The sequence below is a fragment of the Acomys minous genome (assembly GCF_964271855.1).
Source record: "Acomys minous genome assembly, chromosome: 9".
In the NCBI taxonomy this organism is placed as follows: Eukaryota; Metazoa; Chordata; class Mammalia; order Rodentia; family Muridae; genus Acomys; species Acomys minous.
Window position 1 is genome coordinate 86,185,398 of NC_140490.1, and position 11,705 is coordinate 86,197,102.

An 11,705-nucleotide genomic window follows, 5' to 3' on the forward strand; every position below is an offset into this window, starting at 1 on the left:
AATCTTCAAGTTCACATCAGAATCCATACTGGTGAGAAGCCTTACAGATGCAAAGAATGTGGCAAATTCTTTACCCAGTTCTCAACTCTTCACTCTCATCACAGAATCCATACTGGTGAGAAGCCTTACAGATGTCAAGAATGTCAGAAATCCTTTGTCACAAGTTCATCTCTTAAAAGACATCAGAAAATTCATGTAAATGGTAAACTTCATAAAATCCCCTAGTATATCACACAGTAATTTACAGTACTAGTTTTCAAAGGATCATGTTTTTACAAAGATTCCATGCGTTCAATCAATTTTCGAAGTCTAGCCAATACTAGGGAAGTGTGCCCAGGATAATTTACACTTGCTCTGCATTTATAAGCATTCTACCATGTCTCCTGTAAAGACATGGACTTTATAGTCATCAAAGATTTGTAGGAAATTGTACTATTTATGCTATAATGTTTGAGATACAATTATTCAATTATTAAAAATTACTAGTAAGAAAATGTTTTCATCATAAATGCCTTATTCAATATCATTTCTTGCCTGAATACCAAGAAACTGCATTAAAACCCCAGACTATGTCAAAATTAATCCAGAGTTTTATATATAATATAGGATGGGACGGTTTTATTTGTACAATATGATTATATTCTATGTAAACATTATTGTCCTGCTAGTGGTTTTGATTGCATACAATTTACTGCTTTTTAAAAATCCTGTATGTCTTCCCAATAAAAATGTTACATATCTCCATCAATTTTTATGTACTTATTTAATTTCTCGATGAGAGTCTATTGTGAACTGCCAGGGAATCGTTACTATCTGCTCTTCCATAGACAGCAAAGTCCATTGAATAAATATCATGAAATAGAATAAAAGTACTTAAAAATTTGTATCACCGAAGTTCAAGCCTGTGTGAGACAGATGGTTAAGAACAATTGGATTGTCAAACTGGCTGAGGAAAATCCTACAGGAAAAGACTCTTATGTAAATAACTATAGGTCCTGAGGAAAGCATGGAGGGAGAGCAGTGGTGTTCTTTAGAGAGGAGCAGACCAGTTTGTTGTCCAGTACAAAATGATCAGCCATAGATAATAATCCATAAGTTACATGTATATATACATATATACCCACACGTACATCTATATGTGTATATGTATATATATGTGTGTATATATATAATTTATGAAATGATATATTTAGGAATATATGTATGCATACACAGGTGCACACACGCATTTATGCTGCAATCGAATGGAGAACAGAAAGAGGCCATAAACTTGAGAAAGAATTTGGTGCTGTAGATAGTAGGCTTTGGGGGAAGGAATGTAGAAGGTAGAAATGTAATTTATAGGAATCACAATGAAACCAGGAACGTTAAACATGCAGATTTACCAATTCATGGAGAAAGATGTACAAGCTGTGTCCTGCCCTGATGCTGTTCGTGGAGGTAGAAAATAGCCGTTCCTTGGAATCTTTGTATTATTTGTGAGTGCCAGGCCATACCAACCTTCCACAAGGAAGAGCAGAGCTCCTCATAGTTGAGGTGACGTTCATACTACTTGAATGCCCAGGGGATCTCCAAAGATTCCACAACAAGGACTAGAGTTGGCTAACAGCTCATAGAATGCCCCCAAGTTATCTGCATGAGGTAGGCCACGTCAGATCCTTGGTCATGAAGACAACACATGTATCTTATCTATAGAATGTGCTTTCACAGAATATGGAACATGAACTTTGAGAAGAGGTTTGATGTAACACTACTTCCTTGTGCACATCGTATTTTGTTCCACCAGGAAACCCGTTTCCTCATTTCAGTCTACTTCAATATCCCTAAAGTAAGTGACCTATAGTCAGAATCTAGAAGTTAGAGCCAATATGAGCTCCTGAGTCAAATTGTTAGACACACAGATAAGATTACTGTGAATTAAATGCAAAAACTACTGCAAATTAATAAGAAACATGTACATTATCAGGCATATTGAGTGAAAGAAAATGAAGTGTTAGTGATTAATCTGAAAAATGGATTTTGTTGGGGTAAGAGAACTAGATATAAAGGGTGGCACACTTAAACAACAAATGTAGGGTGATGAAGAGAATGGAGCCATCAATGACGTGATGGGGCTACAGGAGATCCCAACGGCAGGGGAGGTTTTAGTGATTGCTTCTATTTCTTTAGGGAATATGATTATGTTGTTTATCTGATCTTGATTTTAGTTTGGTAAGTTGTGCTTTTTAAGAAAACCTACCATTTCTTTCATATTTTCCAGTTTTGTGAGCTGCAAGTTTTAAAAGTATGATTTAATGATTGTTTGGATTTCGTTAGTGTCTGTTGTTATGTACTCATAATAATTTCTTATTTTCTTTATTTAGATGTTCTCCTTCAATCTTTTGTTTAGTTTGGAAAGGGGTTTGTCCATCTTGATGCTTTTCTCAAAGAACCAGCTTTTTGTTTTTCATGGATTCTTTGTATTGTTCTCTCTATTTGTGCTTTACTGATTTAGGCCCTCAGTGTGATTTACTGTCATCTACTCCTCCTGGCTGTGCTTGGTTCTTTTTGTTCTCGATCATCAGGTATGCTGTTATATTGGTTGTATGACATGTTTGTTTTTAATTTATTTTTTTCTCTTTTATTAATTTATTCTTGTTACATCTCAATGGTTATCCCATCCCTTGTATCCTCCCATTATTCCCTCCCTCTCATTTTCCCCTTATTCCCCTCTCCTACGACTGTTCCTGAGGGGGACTACCTCCCCCTGTATATGCTCATAGGGTATCAAGTCTCTTCTTGGTAACCTGCTGTCCTTCCTCTGAGTGCCACCAGGTCTCCCCCTCCAGGGGACATGGTCAAAGGTGAGGCACCAGAGTATGTGAGAAAGTCATATCGCACTCTCCACTGTACTGTGGAGCGTGTTCTGTCTATAGGTCCTTACTGCTGTGAAGTTTCTTAGCACTGCTTTCTTTGTGCTCCATAAGTTTTGCATGTTGTATTTATTTTCCTTGAATTCTAGAAAGATTTAAATTTCATTATTTTTCTCTTGACCCAGTAGTCACTCATTAAAGAGTTGTTCAGTACCCATGACTTTGTAGGCTTTCTATTCTTGTGGAAATCTAGCTGTAATCCATGGGGTTCTGTTATGATTCAGGAGGATATTTCATTTTTTTTTACAGCTGTTGAGCTGTCCTTTATGATGAAGTATGTGGTCAACTTTGGAGAAAGTTTTATTAGGTACTGGGAAGGAAGTATATTCTTTTGTGTTTGGGTGTGATGTTCAATACATATTTATGAAGTCTATTTGGTTTGTACAATCTTTTATCTCCACCATTTCTCTGTTTAGTTTTTGTTTTGAGTACCTGTCCATTGGTGAAATTGAAGTATTGAACTTTCTACTATCAATGTGGAGGATACATGTGTGTTTTAGTCTTTAGCAATGTTTCTTTTACAAACATGAGTGCCCTTGCATTTGGGTCATGGATGTTAAGAATAGAAATGTTGTCTTCATGAGTTTTTACTTTGATGACTTTGAAGTCTCCTTCCTAATTTCTTTGGTTGATCTGGCTTGAAGTTTATTTTGTTTGACATTAGAATGTCTGTGTCAGCTTGCGTCTTAGGTTTGTTTTCTTGCAAAGTCTTTCTCCAGCTCTTTAGCCTTAGTTAATATTTGTCTTTGATGTTGAGTTGTGTTTCTTATATCCAGCAGAAGGATAGACCTTGTTTTTGTTCCATACTCTTAGCCTCGTTCATTTGATACAGAAATTTAGTTCATTAATACTGAAGAGATATTTATGACACATGGTTGTTAATTCTTGTTATTTTGCTGTTGTTGGTACAGTGTATATGTTTATGAATGTGTGTGTGTGTTTGTACAGTTTGTGCTTTCTTTGTTTTGGTTTTGCTGGTATAAGATTATTTATTTTCTGTGTTTTCAGTGGTGTAGCTCACCCTCTTAGAGTGAAGTTTTTTTCTAGTACCTTCTGTAGTGGACATGTAGTTAGATATATTTTTTAACAGGACTTTTTTTTTACAGAATCTCATGTTTCCTATGGTCATTACCATCCATAGCGATGAAATGTTTTGCTGAGCATTGTAGTCTGAGCCCTGTCTTTGGTATCATAGATCTGAAGATCACTTGTCTAGATGTTTCTGGGTTTTAGAGTTGCCACTAAGAAGCTGGGTGTAATTCTAACATGCTGCCTTAATAAGTTACTTGTTCTTTTTTCCTTTTCAACTTTGAAAATTCTTCTATTTTTAAAATTAATTTATTCACATTCTATCTCAATTGTTAGCCCATCCCTTGTATCCTCCCTTTCCTCCCTCACTCCAGCTTCCCCTACTCCCCTCCCTTGTGTCTGTGACTTGGGGAGGCCTCGCCCCCTGTATATGCTAATAGTGTATCAAGTCTCTTTTTGGTAACCTGCTATCCTTCATCTGAGTGCCCCCAGGCCTCCCCATCAAGGGGATGTGGTCTAAAATGGGTCACCAGAGTTCCTGTGAAAGTCAGACCTCATTCTTTTTTTGTTCTATATATTTAGTCTTTTGACTATCATGTGGCAAGGGAACATTCATTTCTGGCCAAATCTTGTTTTTATCATGTTATAATTTTTAGAAGCAACTCCTTCTTTAAGTGAAGAACATTTTCTTCTTTGAATTTGTTGAAAATATTTTCTGGGCCTTTGAGCTGGGATTCCATTAACTTTCTCCTCCTCCTCCTTGTCCTCTCCTCCTCCTCTCCTCCCCATCCTCCTTCTTTTTCTTCTTCTACTTCTTCTTCTCCTCTTCCCCGGCCTCCTCCTCTTCCTGGCACTAAATATTTTAATTTCATGACAACAAATAAGTGTCAAGTTTATTTTCTTCTTTGTTTGCTATTTAAATATAAAGCTAGGCTGCAAACAGGTACAACCAAGACATTTTCATCTCACATACATCGCCCTGTCAGATCCTCATCCAAGTCTGTCCACTGTCCAGGCTAGCAAGGTGCGTTGGGAAGACTTTCTTAGGTAGCACCATCTTATGGCTCAGGATGTGGGAGGTGGTGGGTACAAGGGGAGGTTCTTTTTTTTTAAATTTTATTTCATTAATATATTCTTATTACATCTCAATGGTTATCCCATCCCTCTTATCCTCCCGTTCCTCCCTCCCTCCCATTTTCCCCCTTACTCCCCTTCTCTATGACAGTGATTGAGGGAAAATCCTCCCCTTATATGCTCATAGGGTATCAAGTCTCTTCTTTGTAGCCTGCTATCCTTCCTCTGAGAGCAAGGGGAGGTTCTTATACCTGGCTCCTGAGCTGGACTGAAGGTGAATAATGAGAGCTATCTCTTCTCAGGGAAGAAGGAAACTACGTACTCTTGCTATCACATGTCAGAACTGAAGTATCATCCTGGTCCTCTGCCTGCTTAGCACCATTGTGTCAAAACAGGTCTATGTTGGCAGATGTCCTAGTCTGGCAGCATCTGCAGTGGACACCAGGAGTTCTGCCTTCACAGCAAGTAGAGAACCTTCCATGCATCAGAACTGAGGTGTTTGTGTGGGGAAAGGAATTAGTAATTCTGGTCCCACGAAAAGACCTCACTTTTGATTTGAATAAGGTACCATCTCAAATCTTCTCTATACAAATCAGCCAGTCAAACCAAAATGATAAATGAAAACCCAGTAGAAAGACAAAAACACATTCATTTCACTTCCTTCAAAACCTATATACATACAAGTTGTTTTCTGTGGTTTTTTCTTAATGAATTAAAAAATGTTTTGTTTTTAATATCTTTTAATTTTCTAAAATAATTTCAGTGCTTACATTTTTATAAAGAATTGGTGCAATTTCATGAGACCTGTCCTGCTTCGTCAGGACAACAGTGCTTTTCCCGGCTCGCCTCTAGTCTGACTGCCACCCTGATGATTCGAGGTATCTGGAAATGCCATAAGCCTGTGGAGAAGGTGTGTTCCCAGCCGGGCCTCCGAGCTCCATGCTCAGTAAACTTTGGAGAAAGCAGAGGGGAAGACTAGCTTACTGCAAAATTTGTTAAAAATATTCATACACATCAATGTGTACGCCTATCAAGACACCGAGGAGAACAAGAGATTGGAGACATCCTGTCCAGGCTGTGTGTGCAGATGGCAGGACCCTCACACCTGCCTGTCCTTGTATGTGGGGTGTGGGGGAGTCCTGGCTTTCATCTTGGGCAGAGCCCAGCTTCCTAGTTCAGGATCAGCTTCATTCTCTAAAACCTGTTCTGACTCTTAGACTGTACAGGAAGCACAAATGGTCAACCTGTTTGCAAGAGGGAGGAAAAGCAGTAGAATACAAAAGTGGTGGTCCTATAAGACTATCTGTGAAGTCCACCTTGGAGACCTTTACCAGATATTTATTTATTTATTTTATTCACTTAAATTTTTAAAATTAATTTACTCATATTACATCTCAATGGTTTTCCCATCCCTTGTATTCTCCCATTCTTCCCTCCCTCCCATTTTCCCCTTATTCAACTCCCCTATGACTGTTCCTGAGGGGGATTTCCTCCCCCTGTATATGCTCATAGGGTATCAAGTCTCCTCTTGGATAGTCTGCTGTCCTTCCTCTGAGTGCCACCAGGTCTCCCCATCAAGGGATTGCAGTTAAATATGAGGCACCACAGTATATGTGAAAGTCATACCCTACTCTCCATTCAACTGTGAAGAATGTCTTGCCCATTGGCGAGATCTGGGTATGGGTTTGAAGTTCATGGCCAGTATTGTCCTTGGCTCGTGCCATAGTTTGAGGAGGACCCCAGAGCCCAAATCTCCCTATCATAATGTTCTTCTTGTAGGTTTCTAGGACTCTCTGGATACTTCTACCTCGCCATTCTCCCATGCTTCTCTCATCTAGAGTCCCAATAGGATGTCCTCCCCTCTGTCCCAGTTTCCTGGTAAGTGAAGGCTTTCATGGGACATGCCCCTTGGGCTAGTATGCAGTTATAAGTGAGCATATACCTTTTGACTCTTTCTGCTTCTGGGTTAACTCATTATGATCATTTCTAGTTCAGTTCATTTGTCCACAAATTTTGGGAATTCCTTTTTTTAAATAGCTGAGTAGTATTTCATAGTGTAAATGTACCACAGTTTCTTTATCCATTCTTCTACTGAGGGACACTTAGGCTGTTTCCATGTTCTGGCTATTCTGAATAAGGCAGCTAAGAACATGGTTGAGCATATGTCCCTGTTGTGTGGTAGTGCATCTTCTGGGTATATTCCAAGGAGTGGAATAGCTGGGTCTTGAGGAAGCCCTATTCCCATTTTTCTGAGAAAGTGCCCAGTTAGAGGAAAAAGTGGGGAAGAGTCTGGAACACATAGGCACAGGAGACAACTTCCTGAACAGAACACCAACAGCCCAGGCCTTAACGTCAACAAATAATAAATGGGACCTCATGAGGCTGAGAACCTTCTGTAAGGCAGGAGACACTGTTAAGAGAACAAAGCGACAGCCTACAGACTGGGAAAAGATCTTCACCTATCCTACATCTGACAAAGGTCTAATATCCAAAATATATAAAGAGCTCAAGAAATTAAACACCACCAAACCAAATAACCCAATTGAGAAATGGAGCTCAGAACTAAACAGAGAATTCTCAGCAGAGGAATATCAAATGGCTGAGGAACACTTAAAGAAATGCTCGACCTCCTTAGTCATCAGAGAAATGCAAATCAAAACGACACTGAGATTCCATCTTCCACCCATCAGAATGGCTAAGATCAGTAACTCAACTGACACCACATGCTGGCGAGGATGTGGAGAAAGAGGAACACTCCTGCATTGCTGGTGGGAATGCAAATTAGTACAACCACTTTAGAAATTATTCATGAATTTGTGTTTTTGCTTTTTATGATCTCTCTGTTAAATCCTGTGCATCATTTTTTATTGCGTTATTTATTTTCTGGATGCTCAATTTTTTTGTTCTTACATATTCTAGATACTAATACTCTCTCAGAGATATAGGAAGTAAAGAAAACTTCCCATTTTGTGGGCTGTTGCATTGATCTAGTCATGAGGTCGTTTGGCGTACACAATTTTTCAGCTCCATGAGATCCCATTTATAGTTGGTGTTGTGGTCTGCAGTGTTTGTGCTCTATTGAGACATTTGTTCCTATGGCAGCAATTTCAAGTCTAGTCATGACATTTACCTCTGTCAGATTCAGATCATTGCGTCTTGTTTTCAATGTAAAGTTTTGTTGAGTCACAGATATTGATCTATGTTTCTTCTTCTAGATGCAGGTGTCCTGTTTACAAAGAGCTATTTGCTGAAAATGTCTTCTCTATAGTGTCTATTTAGGCTTTTATTGCAAATATTTCTCCATAGATGTGCAGACTCTTGTGTAGGTCTTCAATTCTTTTCCAGTGGTCAGTGAATCAGTTTTAATTGCCAATATGAAGGTATTTAAAAGTACTTATAAAAATTATTACTATAGATCTTGTAGTGCAATTTGAAATTTGGCATGGTGATACTTCCAGCAGCTTTAAAAAATTATTCAGAATTGTTTTGGCCATCCTTGGTGTGTGTGTGTGTGTGTGTGTGTGTGTGTGTGTGTGTGTGTGTGTGTGTGTGTGTGTATCTTTCTTTCTGTCTGTCTTGTCTTTGTGCGTTTCCACATAAAACTGAAATTGTCCTTTCAAATTCTGTGAAGAACTGTATTGGAAGTTAAATGGAGGTTGCAATCAATGTATAGATTGCTTTTGATGCGATATTTATTTTTAGTACATAATTTACCAATACCTGGGGATGGGAGCTTTTTGAATCCTCTGATATTTTCTTCAGTTTCTTTCTTTGGTATCTTAAATTATTATCACAAGGCTTTCCCTTGCTTGCTTAGAGTTTTCCCCTGATTTATTAATTTATTTATGTAGATATTGTTCTCGCTGTCTTCTTAGTGATATATCTAAAGATTTACCATTCTGTTCTAATCTTATTGGCTTTCTGTATATTTCGTGTATCCACACAGCTGTCTATTTCTTTGGTTTGTATAAGTTTTCTTCAATGTCTCTATTGATTATTTTGTTTATCTCATTGACTTTAAGTTTTTCTTCCTCATTTATGAGTATAATTTGAAGTTTCATTTTCTTGGTATACTACATTTCCTGATTGTTGCTCTCCTGTGATATTTAATGTTTCTCTTTCATATTTTTATTTGCTTTAAATTCTATCAATAAATGAACCAATCTATTTATTTTTCTACATATAATATATATATATACACACATAAACATACAGCACATACATGTGCGCACACACACACACACACACACACACACACACACACACACACGTAGTTAGAGTCCCAGTATAATGCCAACTGTTTCATTTTACTTGTAAGGACTCTCTTTGAGGTTACTAGTTAAGCTATAGGGATTCAATTTTATTTGTATTTCAATTTATTTCTGCTTTAATATTTCTATGCCCTTCCTTACTGAATCTGGCTATCAAGGGTTCAGTTGTCCTTTTAATTTCTATCAGCCTTATCTTGCTTTTCTATGCTTCACTTGTGTGTATATTCTTCTTAAATACTTTTTCCTTATAATTATTGAGCTGTTTCTTTGTGTCCACTTTAAACTTCTCATATTATTTCATGATACACATACTTCTCTTAATTTGGTTTTCATCTAGTGATCTTTCACTTGCAGTTCTATGTGATTGATTGGTTTTGGGGATTGGTTTGTTTTGATATTTCATATTGTTATATTTGTAATGGTATCTGGGAATGTGGTCTTCTACTGTTCATTCTCAGTCTGACTGGATAGAACAGGATGGAGCAGATGAGAGATGTTGAAAGATTTTCCGTAAATGTGAAAATGTGTTAGGAGTGGTGAGGGCAAGTGGACAGAATAAACTGGGCTGGGATACAGGGTTCACTTTTTGCTCTACGCATGTAGCAGGGGTTGGAGGTAGACTTGGCTTCATAGAAAGATGTTAATATGGCATAAAAGGGACTATGCCATTTGAGAGTAAGCAAGAATGGGCTTCCCCAACTGTAGGGCTCCTTTAAAATGGCTTTTCAAAACCAGCATGTTTTTAAAAATTGGACACAGTGTAGATATGGAGGTTGTTTGGAGAACATGTGGACAGGGAAGGCAATGAAACTCATGGGTCTAGATTATAGATAAGGACATAAGAATTTTGAATAGATTTGCCATCCAGGAAACAGTACAGAAGGTATTTGTGTGGTGTTGCATGTATGGGGAATCAATCAAAAAATCCTTGATTTTGGCGAAAGTACAGGCAATGTCAAAACTTTGTGGCTTATTGGATGTGAGATTGGGCCTAGATCTGGTGGCTTGTGGAGAAGGCTTCTATGGGGAGACTGAGAGACTCACTAGGCTAGTCTATGGAGGAGTAAGTGGAAAGTCTAGTCTTGCTTAGAAGTAGTGCAGGAGGGGTCTGTGAGTGGTGCAGGTGGCTAAGCACTATGGCACAAGCTTTTTTTTTTGTTGTCACTTTCAAAGGTTTATTGTTGTGGGAGGGAAACAAATGAGAAATACAGAAATGTTTTTATCTCAAACTACCTTTTGTGAGTCTTTTTTTAAATACATTTTTATTAATTTATACATTTTACATCTCAGTTGTTAGCCCATCCCATGTATCCTCCCATTCCTCCCTTCCTCCCACTTCCCCCCTACTCTCCTCCCCTCCCCTACGTCTGTGTCTGAGGGGGACATCCTCCCCCTGAATATGCTCATATGGTATCAAGTCTCTCCTTGGTGACCTATTATCTTTCCTCTGAGTGCCACCAGGTATCTCCGTCCAAGGGACATGTTCAAATATGCTCAACAGACACCTCATGCTGGCGAGGGTGTGGAGAAAGAGGAACACTCCTGCATTGCTGGTGGGAATGCAAACTAGTACAACCACTTTGGAAAGCTATCTGGTGCTTTCTCAGAAAAATGGGAATAGGGCTTCCTCAAGACCCAGCTATTCCATTCCTTGGACTATACCCAGAGATGTACTACTACACAACAGGGACATATGCTCAACCATGTTCATAGCTGCCTTATTCATATAGCCAGAACTTGGAAACAACCTACGTGTCCCTCAATAGAAGAATGGATAAAGAAACTGTGGTACATTTACACTATGGAATACTACTCAGCTATTAAAAACAAGGAATTTCCAAAATTTGTGGACAAATGGATTGAACTAGAAATTGTCATAATGAGTGAGTTCACACAGAAGCAAAAAGAGCTAAATGGTATATACTCACTTATATCGAGACACTAGTCCAAGGTGTACGTCCTCATGAAAAACTGTACCTACCAGAATAGTGGGTAAGAGGGGAGGACATCCTATTGAGACTTTAGGTGGGAGAAGCCTGGAAGAAAGAGGAAATGGAAGGATCCAGTGGGTCCTGGAAACTACAGGCGAGTCTGGGCCCTGGGGTCCTCCGCAAACTGTGGCAACAGCCAAGGAAAAAATAGGCAGTAAAAACCTTGAACCCCTACCCGGACTAGCCGATGGACATTCTCCACAGATCTAACTTTCACACAAACTCTGGCACAAGCTTTTTATTTGAAAATCTGTGATGAATATTTAAAGCTATGTTCATTTTTATCGGCTTATTCACTATGACTCTTCTTAGATCTGTAACTAACGTTACGTTGATTCCCCAGCAATGGGTTTCCTTACAGTATTCTCAAGGATATTGGAGTTAATCATCCCTGTCTTTTTTCTCTACTATAGGATTCTCTTCAGTTC

The 11,705-nt window shown here is 38.5% G+C and overlaps 1 long non-coding RNA gene across 1 annotated transcript in view; it reads right to left on the reverse strand.

Moving 5' to 3' along the window:
- Positions 1 to 11,705, reverse strand: part of LOC311606056 — a 169,220-nt gene that overhangs the window by 132,554 nt on the left and 24,961 nt on the right. The window lies entirely within an intron of this gene.